The sequence below is a fragment of the Myotis myotis genome, unplaced genomic scaffold (genome assembly GCF_014108235.1).
Source record: "Myotis myotis isolate mMyoMyo1 unplaced genomic scaffold, mMyoMyo1.p scaffold_m19_p_2, whole genome shotgun sequence".
Taxonomy (NCBI): domain Eukaryota; kingdom Metazoa; phylum Chordata; class Mammalia; order Chiroptera; family Vespertilionidae; genus Myotis; species Myotis myotis.
In genome coordinates, this window is record NW_023416324.1 from 66,867,871 (window position 1) to 66,884,597 (window position 16,727).

The window sequence follows — 16,727 nt, forward strand, 5'->3', positions numbered from 1 at the left end:
AAATGGCAACACAAAAATAACAATCTATTAGTGATTAAGGTCATCACAAAGGTTAAATATATAATGAAATTTATAATGCTCTTAAAATCCTGTGGTGCATACTGAATCCTATGTTAGTATTGATTAAAAATTGAGTGTCTAAGGGGACAGGGCAGTTAAATTCTAAATGAAGGTGAAGATTTAGCTTTCAATGAACAGTGCTCATGTGGAGGACACATCCCATGGTTAGGCTCAGGCAAGATAGGAGCAGCCTCAACAGCTGGAAGGAAGGACACTGAGAAGGATGGAGGACACTGAGGGCTGGGCTGGGGGGTGGAGGGTGGGGGTGAGTCCTATGGGAGGAACCCAGAGGAGTTCTGGGATGTCTGAGTACAGACTCTGGAGTGGTTACCAGGGTTTAAACCCCAGGGTTCAAATCACTTCCTGTTAGTGAGACCTTGAAAAAGGAACTTACATCTGTGATCCTGCTATTTCTTATAAGTGTGATAGATAAAGCAAGAATTCCTGCCTAGATTAGCACCTCCCTTGAAGACAGAAGTTCTCTCACTGCAGACACAGCTGATTCTCACAGCCCGTTGGCCTGGAGGTCAAATCCCCCCAGTATTACCTACAACAATCTAGGCTTAACTACAACAAGACTGCGCATAAAGACCAATAGGAGTTGCACCAAGTAAGCATAAAAAATGCGGAGACAAAGAAACAGGACACAGATGTCAGAAGTGGAAGATATAGAGCTCAAAACCACACTTTTAAGGTCTTTCGATAATTTTCTAAAAACTGCCGATAAATGTAGTGAGATCCTCAAGAAATCTAATGAGACCCTCGATGTTGTGATAAAGAACCAACTAGAAATTAAGCATACACTGACTGAAATAAAGAATATTATACAGACACCCAACAGCAGACCAGAGGAGCACAAGAATCAAGTCAAAGAACTGAAATGTGAAGAAGCAAAAAACACCCAACCGGAAAAGCAAAATGAAAAAAGAATCCGGAAATATGAAGATAGTGTAAGGAGCCTCTGGGACAGCTTCAAGCGTACCAACATCCGAATTATGGGGGTGCCAGAAGAAGAGAGAGAGCAAGATATTGAAAACCTATTTGAAGAAATAATGATAGAAAACTTCCCCCACCTGGTGAAAGAAATAGACTTACAGGTCCAAGAAGCGCAGAGAACCCCAAACAAAAGGAATCCAAAGAGAACCACACCAAGACACATCATAATTAAAATGCCAAGAGAAAAAGACAAAGAGAGAATCTTAAAAGCAGCAAGAGAAAGAAACTCAGTTACCTACAAGGGAGTACCCATATGACTGTCAGCTGATTTTTCAACAGAAACTTTGCAGGCCAGAAGGGAGTGGCAAGAAATATTCAAAGTGATGAATGCCAAGAACCTACAACCAAGATTACTTTATCCAGCAAAGCTATCATTCAGAATAGAAGGTCAGATAAAGAGCTTCACAGATAAGGAAAAGCTAAAGGAGTTCATCACCACCAAACCAGGATTATATCAAACGCTGAAAGGTATCCTTTAAGAAGAGGAAGAGGAAGAAAAAGGTAAAGATACAAATTATGAACAACAAATATGCATCTATCAACAAGTGAATCTAAGAATCAAGTGAATAAATAATCTGATGAACAGAATGAACTGTTGATTATAATAGAATCAGGGACATAGAAAGGGAATGGACTGACTATTCTTGGGGGGGAAAGGGGTGTGGGAGATGCAGGAAGAGACTGGACAAAAATCGTGCACCTATGGATGAGGACAGTGGGTGGGGAGTGAGGGCGGAGCGAGGGTGGGAACTGGGAGGAGGGGATTTATGGGGGGAAAAAAGAGGAACAAATGTAATAATCTGAACAATAAAGATTTAATTTAAAAAAAAAAAAGAATTCCTGCCTGACTCTTCACTGTACAGACTGGTAACACACAGGGTCTTCATAATTAACAGAATTTTCCAGGATTAATTTAGTGTTTAACAATGAGCAAGTTAGGCATTGTGTTGAAATGTGTTAATCTGTTTAGTAAGCTTCAAATTGCCAAGATATAAGGCATCTTTTTTCTAGAATCTTTTCTCAGAAAATAACATAAAAATTTTAAACACATTCTCTGTACTAGTTTTCTTGTTCTTTTGTTGTTGCTTTCTTTTCTAAAGGGGAATAGGAGCAGAGGTGGGGAGTAAATATTAGTCTTCTACTGCTGTGTTCTAAGCAGGAGGAATTGCAGATTTTTTCTTTTTGGACAGAACATTTAAAATTGTGGTAGGAATAGATGAGTTCACAAACATTTTTTGAAAATGAGTGAAATATCCAATCCAAAAGCTGTTAATTTCAAATAAACAAGTAAAATTAAATAGTTCTCTTGTGTGGAGTTAGTTAGTTTTCAAAGTTCCTCCTCAGGACAGTCTGTCATCTGAAGTGATGGTGAAAACTGCCCTAAGCCTTGACTTCTCAGCAAGTATTACAGGGTATTCTATACAGTTCTTGTATGGACCACACATGAGAAACAACGCCTGGTAAACAAACACTATTAGACCTTATAGTCATTTCTAACAGTTGTTGATGAATTGAATTTTTCTATATCACACAGCTTTGTACTCTCTTTGGAATATTAAGTATTGTTAAATACAAAAATAACCATTGTCACTCATTCAGGATTTAAATTGTCTGTAAATTAAGAAATAACTTTTCTTTCAGTTTCTCCAATGCCTGGAGATGTGTGGTGGGAGGAGGAGGTGGTGGTGCTTGGTTGTTGAAGACAGGGGACAGGATCTCAGCTGTCCTAACTCTCCCTCTCCCTGAGGAGGGAGAGGGAGATGGAGGGGGAGAGACTCCACCAGGAGCCTCTGCAAGTGGATGGGGCTTACTCCATCCATCCCAGGAAGGGTTTATCCCCTTTTGGCATTTGAGGGAGGATGTATTCCTCCTCCTCCCAAAGCAGGGCTGTTCGTGTAGCCCTGGGGGGTGCCAGAGGGGCAGCTCATCCTAGTGAGAAGGTGGATGAGGGCTGGTTGCCTCACAGAGGCCTCTCATCTAAAGGGAAGGCCTGAGTTGCTGGTAGTCAGGCCCAGTACTAGCCTCCTGCTGCCCCTTTACCCTCCAGTGCCAAGCCTGTGCTTCCAGGGTGAGGGATGCCTTTAGGCACCTGTTGTGGTTGATGTTAACCAGTTAACTGGCAAGCGTCCAAAACGGATACCATCCCCACACTCCACGATATTTTGTGAATATCGTGGCAATATATTTCATCAACTGTAGTGTCTTTCCATATGCGCTGGAATATTTACAAATTTACATTACCATATTTTCTTTACAAACCCAGAGATGTCACTAACACATCTGATTTTAAAATTGGGCGACCAGAGTTGTATGGGAGGTTTGCAGCTATAGAAGTGCGTGGTGTGTTGGGAAGGTCTGCCGTTTGTGTGTATAGAAACTTATGGTGTACATTAAGGAACATGGGCCTGCAAGAACAAGTCTAGGAGGGAACTTACATGTCTTGGGTGCTACAGACAGGGGACATGATCTCTGCTGTCCTAACTCTTCCCTCCCCCAGTCCTACTTGTCTGGCTGCTCCAGATAATGACTGTTCTCTTTAGAAGTTGAAATTCATGCCAGATATTTATTACAGCTAAGCAGTTAAGGGTGAGTTGATTAGAACCCAAATCAAAATAAAAAGGACATGCAGTTATTTTTTGCTGTTAGGAAAGTAGGTGAGGAGTGAAGTTCATGCCAAGCCAAGGAGTTCAGAGGCAGAGTTTCTGGAAAGCAAGAACAAAGCTGCTTGAGAGCACAGAGAAGTCGGATAAACAAAATATTGGCTTTAGCAATGCACCACAGTGTGTTCTTTAAAGAGAACATTTTTAGTAAAGTGGTGGGGCCAAATTCTACTTGTAAGGGGTAAGAAAGCAGTTGGCACTAATAAATTGGATCTAGTGAACCTGGGCTATGTTTTATTTTATTTTTAAGAGTTTATTTTTAATTACAGTTGGCATTCAATATTGTATGAGTTTCAGCGTACTACATAGTGGTTAGACATTTCCATAAGTTAGGAAGTGATACCCCTGATAGGTCTAATACCCACCTGGCAGCCAGCATCGTTATTACCATATTATTGAGCACATTTCCTAGGCTGTACTTTACATCCCTGTGACAGTTTTATAACTGCCAATTTGTATCCTTAATCCCTTCCCCATTTTCCCCAGCCTTATCCTTCCTCCACCTGGCAACCAGAACCTGGGTTACTTCTAAACACAGTAATCCTCTCTATGAAACAAAGCTCAGATGTGTGACCAAAATGTATAGAGTTTTCACAATAAAGTTCTTACCTCTTTTTTCTCCTCAGTATAGGTTGGAGTGGTTTCTGTCACTTCTCTGTCTTTCACTGGATGGTTGGGCTTTCATGCACTTGTCCAATGTCATGTGACTTTCCAGAGTTCCTAAAGACCCATTAATTAGAAGTGAAGGACTTAGAGTAATGTGAAATCTAAAGCATTGAATACAAAGCAGTGATTCAACAACCATAAAAGGAATTTCTGAAAGCTATGCAAAGGGGCGGGTTCTTGGATTTCACTGAATTTCTTCACTAGTTCAGTTTGGCAGAAGCTCTGCTCCTGGTGGGTATGGTCAACAAGATATGGTGCCCTCTTCCCTCTTTAAGCAGGGTAAGGTATGTCACTGGGAGAGGCAGGCCACCAGTATTTCTTCTCCCCTCCAACACTGAGTTGCAGACACTGGAGCCTGGGGCTCCCAACCAGCACCCAGCCCCACTCACAGAGTTGGGGCATAGGTGGTGCATAGGTGGGAGGAAGGATGGGGGCTGAGATTGCCTGGCCTGCTCACCCTCCCTCTGGCTCACTTGTAGGAAGGAGTTTCCAAGCTGGGAGAGGCATGTGGGGAAGACCAGAGGCTACCACCCCTGCCCAGGGGAGGAGCAGTGGCTCAGAGATATTTGTTCAGGGAGAGAGGCAGTGCATCGTCACAAAGATCTCTGAAGTTCTCCCCCAAAGAACTGATTTTATTTGAAACAGTGTGAGGACATGAAGAAACTTTATTGCTAAAAAATTGACTTTACAAAAAACACAAAAGAAGGTTTTCAAGCAGGAAGCAAGTGACTTCAGAAGGTATTGCAAATCCACATAGAAAAACAAAGAGCAGCAGTAAGAGAATTGAGTTTTTATAAAAGACAGTATAAATACAGATTTCCTCTCTTTTCTCCTCTTAACTGATTTAAGAAGCAACTGTATACAACAATATGTATATAATTGGATTGCAGGGCCTATTTCATACTTAAAAGTAAACTATTTACCAAAGCAGAATAAAGGAGGTCAGTGGTAACACAGTTTATTGAAACAAAGATATGACACCTGATATTAACGTGAACTCATAGGAATGTGGAGAAACAGGAAATGTAAGAGAGAAAGTGACTATATTAAGCTCTATACGTTTATTCTTTCTCCTTCATTCTCTTTAAAAGACATAAAATCATATAAATTAATAATTATCAAAATGTATTGTTGGGGTTGTTACATATATAGATGTAATTTGTAATATATATGTAAAAATAATAGCACTAAATGGAGGTAAGAGGGAATAGAGTTATAGGAGTAACTGTTCCATATTTCACTGGAATTAATTTAGCATAAATTTGAGGTATATTTTTTTATTTTATTGAATATATTGGGGTGACATTGATTAACAAAGTTATATGGGTTTCAAGTGGACAATTCTGTAATACATCATCTGTATTTGTATGTGTACCACCCAAAGTCAAGTCTTCTTCTGTCACCATATATCCCCCCTTTTTTTTCTTCTACCTTCCACCTCCTTTTGCCTCTAGTTATCACCATACTGTTGTCTGCATATGTATCTTTTTTGTTTTTGCTTAATTCTTCAACTTTTTCACCCAATCTCTCAATCACCCTCCCCTCTGAGGTCCTGGAGAGTATTATACTAAGTGAAGTAAACCAGTCAAAGAAGACAAATACCATATGATTGTAGTAATATGTGAAATCTAATGAACAAAATAAACTAACACGTAAAATAGACATACTCATAGATACAGAGAACACATATATGTGCATACCCTGGAGCAACACTAAGAAAACAACAGATCTCAATTAATATCCTTTCACATTAGGACACTGTAAAACAAGAGCCAACTAAACCCAAAGCAAACAGAAGGAAAAAAAGAGGTTTATGTAAATGATTTTAATGAAATAGATAATGGGAAAATACAGAAAAAAATCAGTGAAAGCAAAAGCTGGTCCTTTGAAAAGATCATTAATCTTGACAAACTTTTAGGTAAACTAGATAAGAAGAAAAGAAAGGAGACTCAAATTACTAAAATCAAGAATGAAAAAGAGGACATTACTATTGACAAAAATAAAAAATAAAAAAGATTATAAGGCGCCCTACTCGGTTTGGCTCAGTGGGTAGAGCATTATCCTGCGGACTGAAGGGTCCCAGGTTCGATTCCGGTCAAGGGCATGTACCTTGGTTGCGGGCACATCCCCAGTAGCAAGTGTGCAGGAGGCAGCTGACCTATGTTTCTCATCGATGTTTCTAACTCTCTATCCCTCTCCTTCCTCTCTGTAAAAAGTCAATAAAATATATATTAAAAACAAATTATAAGGCAGTACTATGAACAACTATATGGCAACAAATCAAAAATGGGCAAATTCCTAGAAAGACGCAAACTACTGAAACTCTCTCAAGAAGAAATAACTCATCTCAATAGACTTGTAACAAGTAAAGAGGTTGAAAACTACCACCAAGAAAAACTCAGGCTCAAATGCTTCACTGGTGATTTCTACCAAACCTTGAAAGAAGAATTAATACCCATTCCTCACAGACTTGGCCAAAAATACAAAATTTCCTTAATGTTATTTTACCACATACTTTCTTTCTATGTCTGAACTACTTGAGAGTTAGTTACAGACAGAATGCCTCAATAATCCACTGTATATTTCTTTAAAAAATTACCTGGAAGAGTAATTTTTTAAGGAAATATATCTTCTGCTTCCAATTACATAGTCCATTTACTTCTATATTAGCCATCTGCTGATATCTGTGTAGACAGTTATCTATTTGGTTGTGTGAAGCACATGTTTGTGATAGACAAGTTGTTTGTCCCACAGAACTTCATGCTGTGTGTCTGACCCTCAGTACAAATATTCCAATGACATTTGATTCTGCTTCATTTCCTACTTATGCATTCTAGTCACCGATGGTTATCAGCATGTCTTGTTTTGATGTGTGGTCTATTTCTTCTTGAATACTTGCATAAAAGAGTTCAATTTCATTTTATTCAGCTCAGGAAAATGAAAAAGAAGAGAGGGACAAAAGAAATAGGAAAATGAATCAATGATCTAGCACTTCCTTTTGCTGTACAGTGTGTGGGTCCAAACTCCATGTGTGCTGGGTCACTGGTCTCACAATCACTAAACATAGTAAATGTAAACACCACTGTGGTTCTAAACTCTTTATAGGTGTTATTAACTAAATCCACTTTATTCTTCAGCATCTGCATATAATGTAGGTGTTATTATTAGCATTTCACACACCAGTAAATACAGTTTAAAGATATTTAATGTTTTTGTTTGCTTGTTTGTTTTTGATTTTTAGAGAGAAAGAAGGGAGGGGGAGAGAGAAAGGAACATCCACATAAGAGCCAAACAGCCTCCCACATGCCCCATACCAGGGGTCAAGGGCACATCTGGGCAAATGTCCTGACCTGAAATTGAACCTGCAGCCTTTTGCTACAGGGGACAACACCTGACCAACTGAGCCACAGTGGCCAGGGCTAATGGTTTGTTAACAGCAGTTCATTGAGTCACAAGGCCCTGGTGATTGATTTGGGATTTCCCCAAATGATGAGCCAGTGGGTTAAGAGGAAGGTCAAATTGGGTTCATCCATGGCTCTGTGTTTGCAAATGTGGACTGAAATACTGGTGCTTGGAGTCTCCCTTTACCCTCACTGCCTAGGACAGTTGATCAGTCCTTTTATAAATTCAAACTCTCTGACTCTTGTTATTTTCACGAGTGAGGAATTTCGTGTGTCGATTAAGGACAACTCAAATGTATTTGTATTGAACACATGTCCTTTGTAAGTGGAAGCAGGAACAAGCTCTTAGTTTCTCAGGAATAGATCAGATGTCAAGAAAACAGCTCTATTCTGTTTAGTACAATGAATTCTGTGCAGTTTTCCTGCCTTTTATTTTCAGGTGAGGTTCTTTGAAAAACTTTCTGGGGACATTTTCTTTTAAATGCTGGGTATGAGAAAGGTATATTTCCTCTCTTCTCAGTGTATTTGGAGTTACAGTCTCTAGAATACTTGTATTATTCTAAAAGATAGCCACAAATAAAATTAATTTGAGTGTTAGTATTGTTACATTAAAAATTCATGTGTGTATATATGCTTATTGACAAGGAGGTATTTTTTAAGGGTATAATGTTTCAGTATGTGAAATTGATTTATGGCAGTGATTTTCAACCTCTTTTGTTCACATTGCACACATAAACTAATTCCTAAAAGAGCACCTTTAGGAAAAGAAGTTTGAAAATTGCTGACTTAAGGAAAACTTTTTTAATCTTAAAAAATATTTTTGTTGATTTCACAGAGGAAGGGAGAAAGAGAAATATAACATCAATGATGAGAGAGAATCATTGATTGGCTGTCTCCTGCATGCCCCCCACCGGGGATGGAGCCTGGAACTTGGGCATATGCTCTGACTGGGATCAAACTATGACCTCCTGGTTCATAGGTTGATGAACCACCACAGAACCACACCAGCCAGGCAATGGAGTTCTTTATATAATCTGCATAAGAGTTCTTTGATTGATATTTGCATTTTAATTATTTTGTCCTAGTTGGTGTCTGAGATTTTGCTGCCTGTAGATTCCTCTAGTATTTTTATGGTTTCCCATTTATGTTTAATTTCTTTATCCATTTTGAGTTTATTTTTGTGTATGGTGTAAGTTGGTGGTCTAGTTTCAATTTTTTGTGAGCAGAACTTTTAAGACTATATGTCTTAAAAACTTCAAATTATACAATACTAGAGGCCCAATGCACAAAATTTGTGCAAGAGTAGGCCTTCCCTCCCCTGACTGCTGGCACCAACTTCCTTCTGGCACCGGGGACCAGGGCTTCCCTTGCAGCCCCAGCTTAATCCGGAAGGTCATCAGGAAGGATGTCCAGTCTAATTAGCAGTTCATACTTTCATTATTATAGACTAGAGGCTTGGTGCACAAAATTCATCCTGGCCAGGAGGGGCAGTCCCCTCAGCCTAGCCTGTACCCTCTCTAATCTGGGACCCCTTGGGAGATGTCTGACTGCCATTTAGGCCTGATCTCGGCAGTTGGACATCCCTCTCACAATGCAGGACCACTGGCTCCTAACGGATCACCTGCCTGACTGCCTGATTGCCCCTAATTGCCCCCCTGGTGGCCTGGTCGCCCCCCAACTGACCCCCCCCACCGGCCTGGTCACTACTCACAGCCCCCCTCTTCCAGCCTGGATGCTCCTCACTGCCCCCCTATTGGCCTGGTGGCCCCCAACTGCCCCCCCCCCTGCCGGCCTGGTCGCCCCACACAGCCTGCTGTTCAGGTGTTTGGTCATCCCTCACTAACCCCCCTGCTGGCCTGGTTGCCCCATGCAGTCTGTACAGTCGACCGTTCAGTTGTTTTGGCTGCGATGGTCACTTAAGCTTATATATATATATATATATATATATATATATATATATATATATAGACTAGTAGCCCGGTGCACAAATTTGTGCACTGGGGTGGGGGTGGGGGAAGGGCCCCTCAGTCTGGCCTGCTCCCTCTCCAATCTGAGATCCCTCAGGGAATGTCCAACTACCTGTTTGTGCCCACACTTTTAACAGATAACAGCTCCACTGTTGTTTCTTTCTTATGCTTAAAACCATTGGAATTAGTACGTATTCAAAGTGTGTATACATTTTGGGGAGACACCCTGTATATCTCTAGTCAGCGGTGAAAGAAACCAACAGCATATTTGGAACTCCCAGACAGGGAACCTTGCTCACTCCCCACGTCTCCCCACTTCACTTTCCACCGTCGTGGGCAGCAGGAGAATCAACGTTTTCTCTCATTAATTTGGAAAAGCACGTCCTGTCACCCGCTGCCCGGTAGGAGTGAGCTAGGCCCCAAGCAAGAGAGGCTCAGTCAGGGCAGCCTTCGCTCATGGGTGCTGACACCCAAAGTGCACATTCCTCCTCTATAGCCGCCCCGACTATCCCACTGTTTCACTGAGAGGACAGAATTCCTTGATCTTGAATGCTGGGTTCTTGATCTTGAATGCTGACCAAAGGAACCTCAGCGAGGGCCACCCATGCCCACCAGGTGTGTCTGTCTGCACCTGCTCCCACCTCAGCACCTGCATTAACCCCCCAGAGGTGATCTTGCAGCTGCACTGGCCTCTGTGGGAACAGGGCATCACCACTCCGCCCTCTCACTGTCATCTCACAGGCGCCCACCCTCAGCACCCAGAACACCCAGACACTCTCTGAAGGACATGAGCGCATCAGAGGGGATGTGTGCACATCCTGTGGGGGTGTTAGGCATGCTGGGTTGATGGAAGTGTGGTGGAGAGGCGGGGGGAACTTGTGCACGCCTTGGTTTGCAACTGTTGCAGGCATGGGAGGGTGACAGTGTGCTGGGGGATGTTCGCACGCAGGGCGGGGATGTGCACACCGGAGGCCTCTGGCTTTGCAGATCCGCAAACCCCCATGGTGAGGCCAGGAGGACGTCAGTCTGGCCCGCCACGGTGGCTGTCCCTGCGATCCTGCACCTTCTGGGTCAGGAGGTGGATCTTGTGCAGCCACTCCTGGGCGCTGATGGCCTGCAGGTGCTACTTCAGCTCAGCCTGCAGGCTCTGCTTGGCACACTCACAGCTGCCACCACCACCATGTGGGGAGTACAGGCCGCCCTCCACCACCCTGCCTCCCCTGTTCAGAGGCTCTCTGCGCTGCTCACCTGCCCAGAGTGACTGGGTCTGGGCGGAAGCCAGGCGTCCTGCCCTGCCCAACCCCGGCCGATCTGTCCCTGTGTGAGCTGCTGCCCCACTGGGAAGGGTCACAGATCCAGGTCCCGGGACCACGGACAGCCTCAAGTGCTGCCCCCCGTCTGGCAGGGTCACAGATACGTGTCTTGGTCCCATGGACAGCCTCAAGCACTGTCCCCTGCCCGCCAGGACATGGATCTGGGTCCCAGACCACGGACAGCCTCAAGCACTGCTCCCTGCCCGGCAGGGTCACAGATCCGGTCCCAGACCGCGGACAGCCTCCGACACTGCTCCCCACCCGGCAGGGTCACAGATCTGAGTCCCAGACCGCAGACAGCCTTGCCCGCTGCTGCCCGCTTTCAGTATGGAAATTAACTGCCATCTTGTTGCTTCAGGGTGGGGGTCCCACTTGGGTGCATGGCCAGCCTGGATGAGGGGATGGTGGCTGTTTGCAGCTGGTCACACTCCCTTCAGGGTGGGGGTCCCCACTGGGGTGCCTGGCCAGTCTGGGTGAGGGATTGAGGGCCGTTTTCAGGCTGGCGAGCAACTGAAGCTCCCAACATTTTCTTTTTTTCTTTCTTTTTTTTTAATTCTGGGATTTATTTACCTTCTATGGCTGTCACTGGAGCTGAGAGCCGGCTTTAGCTCTGAGGCTCAGCTCCAGCTCTGAGACCTCGGCTGCTGAAAGCAGGGATATGGGTTTGTTTGGGTTCTATAGTTGAAACACTGTTGTGGTCCTGCTGGCTGAAGCCCGAATGGCTGAAAGGAGGTCTCTGGAGCTTGTTTAGCTTCTATAATTGCAACATAGTTGCTTAGAGTTTCAGCTCAGAGGCCGGCAGCGGCAGGTGGGGAACCTTGGCTTCCTCCCTCACTGGAGCAAGCAAGCCTCCTGTTCGCTTCAGCTGCCTGGCTGCTGGCCGCCATCTTGGTTGGCAGTTAATTTGCATATCCTGCTGATTAGCCAATGGGAAGGGTGTCTGGGTTATGGTCAATTTGCATGTTTATCTTTTATTAGATAGGATAGTATACTTAGCTATAGTTGCCATGCTGTACATTACATCCTAATGACTTATTTATTTCATAACTGCAAGGCTGTACGTTTTGATTTCCTTTCCCATTTCTGCTACTTCCTATCCCCTGCATCATGCAACCCCCAATCTATCTTAATAAATAAAAAACCAGGGTCCGTAATGACCAAATAGACCACCAGTCCACCCCCAGCCCTCAGGCTCCATTGATCCGGGGATGGCTAACAGGGAACCAGAGTGAGTAGCCCAGGTACTGGCAAGCAGCTGGAAGTCAGGCCTCTTGGTCCCTCCTCCTGGCCCTCAGACTCCAATCAATCAGTGGCGGAGGTGGGGTGGAACTGGGGACAGGCATCCTTAGTAGTCCTGTAGGTTCAATCTCCAGAGAACAGGAAAGGCATCAATGGACCAGTGCCACCAGCACAATCCTGACAGTGCTTCCGGCATTCTGGAACTTGGCCTCTGGCACTGCAGCCGCTTCCCCTCCCTTGGACTAGATCCCTTAGTAGTACTGAAGGTTCAATCTGAAGAGGACAGGCCAGGCACCAATGGACCAACACCTCTGGCACAATCCCGACAGCACTTCTGGCCTTTTGAAACTCAGCCTCAGGCACTGTGGCTGCTTCTCCTCCCTAGACACTCCACAAGGAAGAAAGGATACCACCAGCAGCACCAGGCGCGACCAGCAGTGACTGACTGCTCTCCCTGTGCTTCCCCCAGGACACTTGAGATTGCCCCCGCCTGCCCTGCTCCAGATGAAGTGTGATCACTGCACATGGAAGGAATGTAGTAAAAAAACAAAATCCGATGACCAAGAGAATGCTATAGTCAATGTCCAGAGTCAGGCTCAGGAGAACAGAGAGAAGGGAGAATTCCATAAGTTGGCTGATGCCAAGATATTTCTGAGTGACTGCCTGGTGTGTGATGTTGTGTGACTGCTGAGGAAGGAGTCCAAGTTTCTCAACAGAACACCAAGGACTTCTTCCGTGTTCTGAACCTTAATAAGAAATGTGATACCTCATAGCACAAGATGCTGGCAGTGTCCGTGTGTCCTTAGTCCCTGCCTTATTTTGCTGCTAAATTCAGCCTCAGTGTCACTGATGCATCCAGAAGGCACTGTGGCTTCCTCAAAAGCCTTGGGGCGCACTGTCTTTGACATGAAGATAGCTGCGGACTTCAGCATCCTGGAGAGACAGAAGGCATTTGTGCATCAGTACTGCCAGCACCATGAGGAAGAGCCCCAACTGCCCATGCTGACCTCTGCCTTCCCTGGGTGGGACTAATATTCAGAGTGTGTGCTGGGTCACCCCATCACCCCCACCTCTGCACATGGCCAAGTCTCCCCAGCAGATCATGGGCTCTCTGGTGAAGGATTACTTCACCAGACGGCAGAACCTGTCCCAGACAAGATTTTCCACGTCATTGTGGCCCCATGTTATGACAAGAAACTGGAGGCCCTTTGAGAAGATGTTCCCACAGCTTTACATAGTTCCCAGGGTGCTGACTGCATGTTAAACTCAGGTGAAATTGTCCAGATAATGGATCAAAGTGACCTCACCTCGAATGCTGTGGACACTCTGTTTGGAGACATGAAGGAGAAGGAGGTGAGGCTCCATGAGGGTGCCAGCTCCGATGGGTACCAGATACACATCTTCAGGCACATGGCCAAGGAGCTGTTCAACCAGGACGTGAGAGTGCTCACCTACCGCACCTTGAAGAACAAAGACTTCCAGGAGGTCACCCTTGAAAGGGACAGAGTGGCTCTGCTACGCTTTGAGGCTGCTTATGGCTTTCAGAACATCCAGAAGTGGTCCTGAAGCTGTAGAGGGGCAAGTTCCCCTGTCACTTCGTGGAGGTCCTGGCCTGCGCTGGGCATGCTAAGTGGCAGAGGCCAGGCCCAGGCAGAGGACGGGTGTGCAGACAGGGCACTGCTGCAGCAGATGGAAGGCATCTATACTGCCATCCCAGTGTGGCCCCCGGAGACCAGCGCCCATGTGCAGGAGCTATACCAGGAGTAGTTGGGGTCGGGGGACAACTCCCCCCGGGCCCAGGTGGCCCTGCACACTGCATAGCAGGGCCCAGGGCAACCTGCCAGAACAAAGTGGTAAAGGTCCAGCAGATGCCTGGCCTGCAGGCTGCCTGAAGAGGGGTGTCAGACACGTGAAGAAAAGGCTTAGCATCTCTGTCATTGCTTTGGTTTTCAGAATTCCCTGCTCTCCACCTGTCAGCTCCCTCCCGCTGAGGGGTGCTGTGGTCATCACATGGGTGCAACTGGAATATTGTATCTCGAGTGGATTGCCCCAATGTACATATCCTTTTATTAATGATGAAAAAATCCCAAAGAACAAGAATGGAGACAGACTACTGTCCTTTAGGCTTAAAAAAAACTCCGGACGTGTCCTGCAAAGAGCTGTGACTTGGTTCTGTCCACATGCCTCAGAAAGATTGGATGAGGAAATGGCCTAGTTTGGCCCTGACTTTACCCACTTATGTTACTCTTGAAGGTGTCTTTGCCACAATGTGAATAAACTGCCACCTTTTGGAATAGGGGCTCATACAAAAATCTGCATTCCTAACTTTTCTTGAAACAGATCTATATTTTGTAACTGTGGCCAAAGTCCTGAGATCAGGTCCTGTTGACCAGATCCTGCCACTGGGAATCAGGGGGCACTGGAGTGGAGCCCCTCCCCCCCCCCATGTGCTTTTACATCCAGGGATTGAGTTGAACTCACTTTAGGGGAGGCCTGGTAAGGGTGACAAGTGTCACAGTTGGAAAGATGGAGAACGGAGAGGTGGACACCCTGCTCAGTCCCTCCCTTGGTGGGGTCAGGCAGATGAAGGCCAGCCAGCCCGCCCCACAATAGGGTGAGATAGCATCCTCTGTGTCCACCTCTCTCCCTGTGGAACTAGCCACTCCCCTCAGCTCCAGGAAACCCTCTGCGTTCCACGACAGTGCACTCTGCCCTCACATGCTGCTTGCCCTAAGTGAGAAGAAAGAGAGCAGGTGGCCCACAGACAACTACACAGAAAGAAAGGAATCACGGCTGCTGAGTGCAGTGGCAGTGGTGTGAGCCTCTCCTGCTTCCATGGCAGTGCTAAGGAGCAGTGAGCTGTGTGGTAAGAAGCAGTGAACAGGTGGGTGGTGAGGAGAGAGGGATCCTGGACTGCGAGAGGGATTTCCAATTGTCAGCTTAGGCCCCCTAAGCCAACAGGCAGACATCCCCTGAGGGGTCCTGGACTGTGAGAGTATGAAGGCCAAGCTGAGAGACCCCTTTCCCCGTGCACAAATTTTGTGTACAGGGCCTCTAGTTCTGTTTATAAATGGGTGTTTTTTTGAGTCCACATATGACACCATATGGTATTTAACTTTCTCTGTTCTGATTTATTTCACTTAGCATATGCTCTCAAAGTCCATCCATGCTGTTGCAAATGGCAAGGTTTCCTTTTTTGTTATGGCTGAGTAATATTCCATTATATATGCCACATTTTCTTTATCCATTCAGTTGTTGATGAATACGTACAGTGATTTTATATCCTGGTTATTATAAATAGTGCTGCAATGAATATGGGAGTACATACATCTTTCTGAGTTAGTGTTTTCTTTTTTTTCAGATAAATACTCAGAAATGGAATTGCTGAACCATATGGTAACATTATTTTTATTTTTGAGCAATCTCCATAATGTTTTTCATGGTGGTGACATCAATTTCAGTCTCATCATCAGGACATGAGAGTTCCCTTTCATACCAAGATTATAATAATTTCTTCTATGTTATCTTCTTAAAAAGCTTTCTTTTAAATATTCACTTTAAAATTTAAGGCTATGATTCATCTCAAATTTAGTTTTGCATATAGTGTGAGTTGAGGGTCAACATTCATTTTTTTCCTTCAAAATATTGTCCTATACAAAAGCAGAAAGGCAGAGAGAACAATAGAGTCTAGTTTAAGTTTTGCAGGATTATAGTGATGGTTCTCAGAGGAATGAAAATAATTATTTTTTCAAGTTTAAGTTAAAATGTCCCTTTCTATGACTGGTGAATTTACTTTAAATTATGGGAAGAAAAAGACTAAGGAAAGAAAGAAGACTGAGAGGTGGGTGGCCTGTGGACAGGACAGTAATTACCCAGAAGAATTTCATAGACAGGGAGGGTGAAGCATCCACACATAAATCCATTTTGCACAGAGGCAAGGACTTCTTCTCCCAGTATCTCAGAGTCCCATCTGTCCCCACAGACCATGTAGCCACCACCCAATCAAGAACTGCATTATGTCTGCACCTTGCAGTCAATTGTCCCAGGTTTCCCTTATTTGTAGCCAGCCCATGAGCCATAGACTACTTGGCAGGAATGATGATCAATGTGTCCCACGGCTTTATTCACTTCCATCAGCTTTGCCTTAAATTCACAACACTCCAACCCTATCTCAAAACCAAAGCAAATCCTTGAGCAATAGCATGGAGCTTGGGATGTCTAGAAGGGTGAGGTATGTGAGGGACAGCAAGTCTACCCTGAACAGAACCCGCCTGATATCTCCTCATTGTAAAATGCATCTCGTTGTACAATTTCAAGTATCTCTAAACTCAGTTACCATGCTTTCAAATAAAGAATCCATGTAAGAATCACATTCATCATTATTATTATAACTAGTGGCACTAGAGGGTGCACGACCTGCACCCT

The 16,727-nt window shown here is 44.6% G+C and overlaps 1 pseudogene; it reads left to right on the top strand.

The window, feature by feature from the left end:
• Nucleotides 1-12,806: 12,806 nt before the first annotated feature.
• LOC118675548 lies at nucleotides 12,807-14,123 on the top strand (annotated as a pseudogene).
• Nucleotides 14,124-16,727: the final 2,604 nt, after the last annotated feature.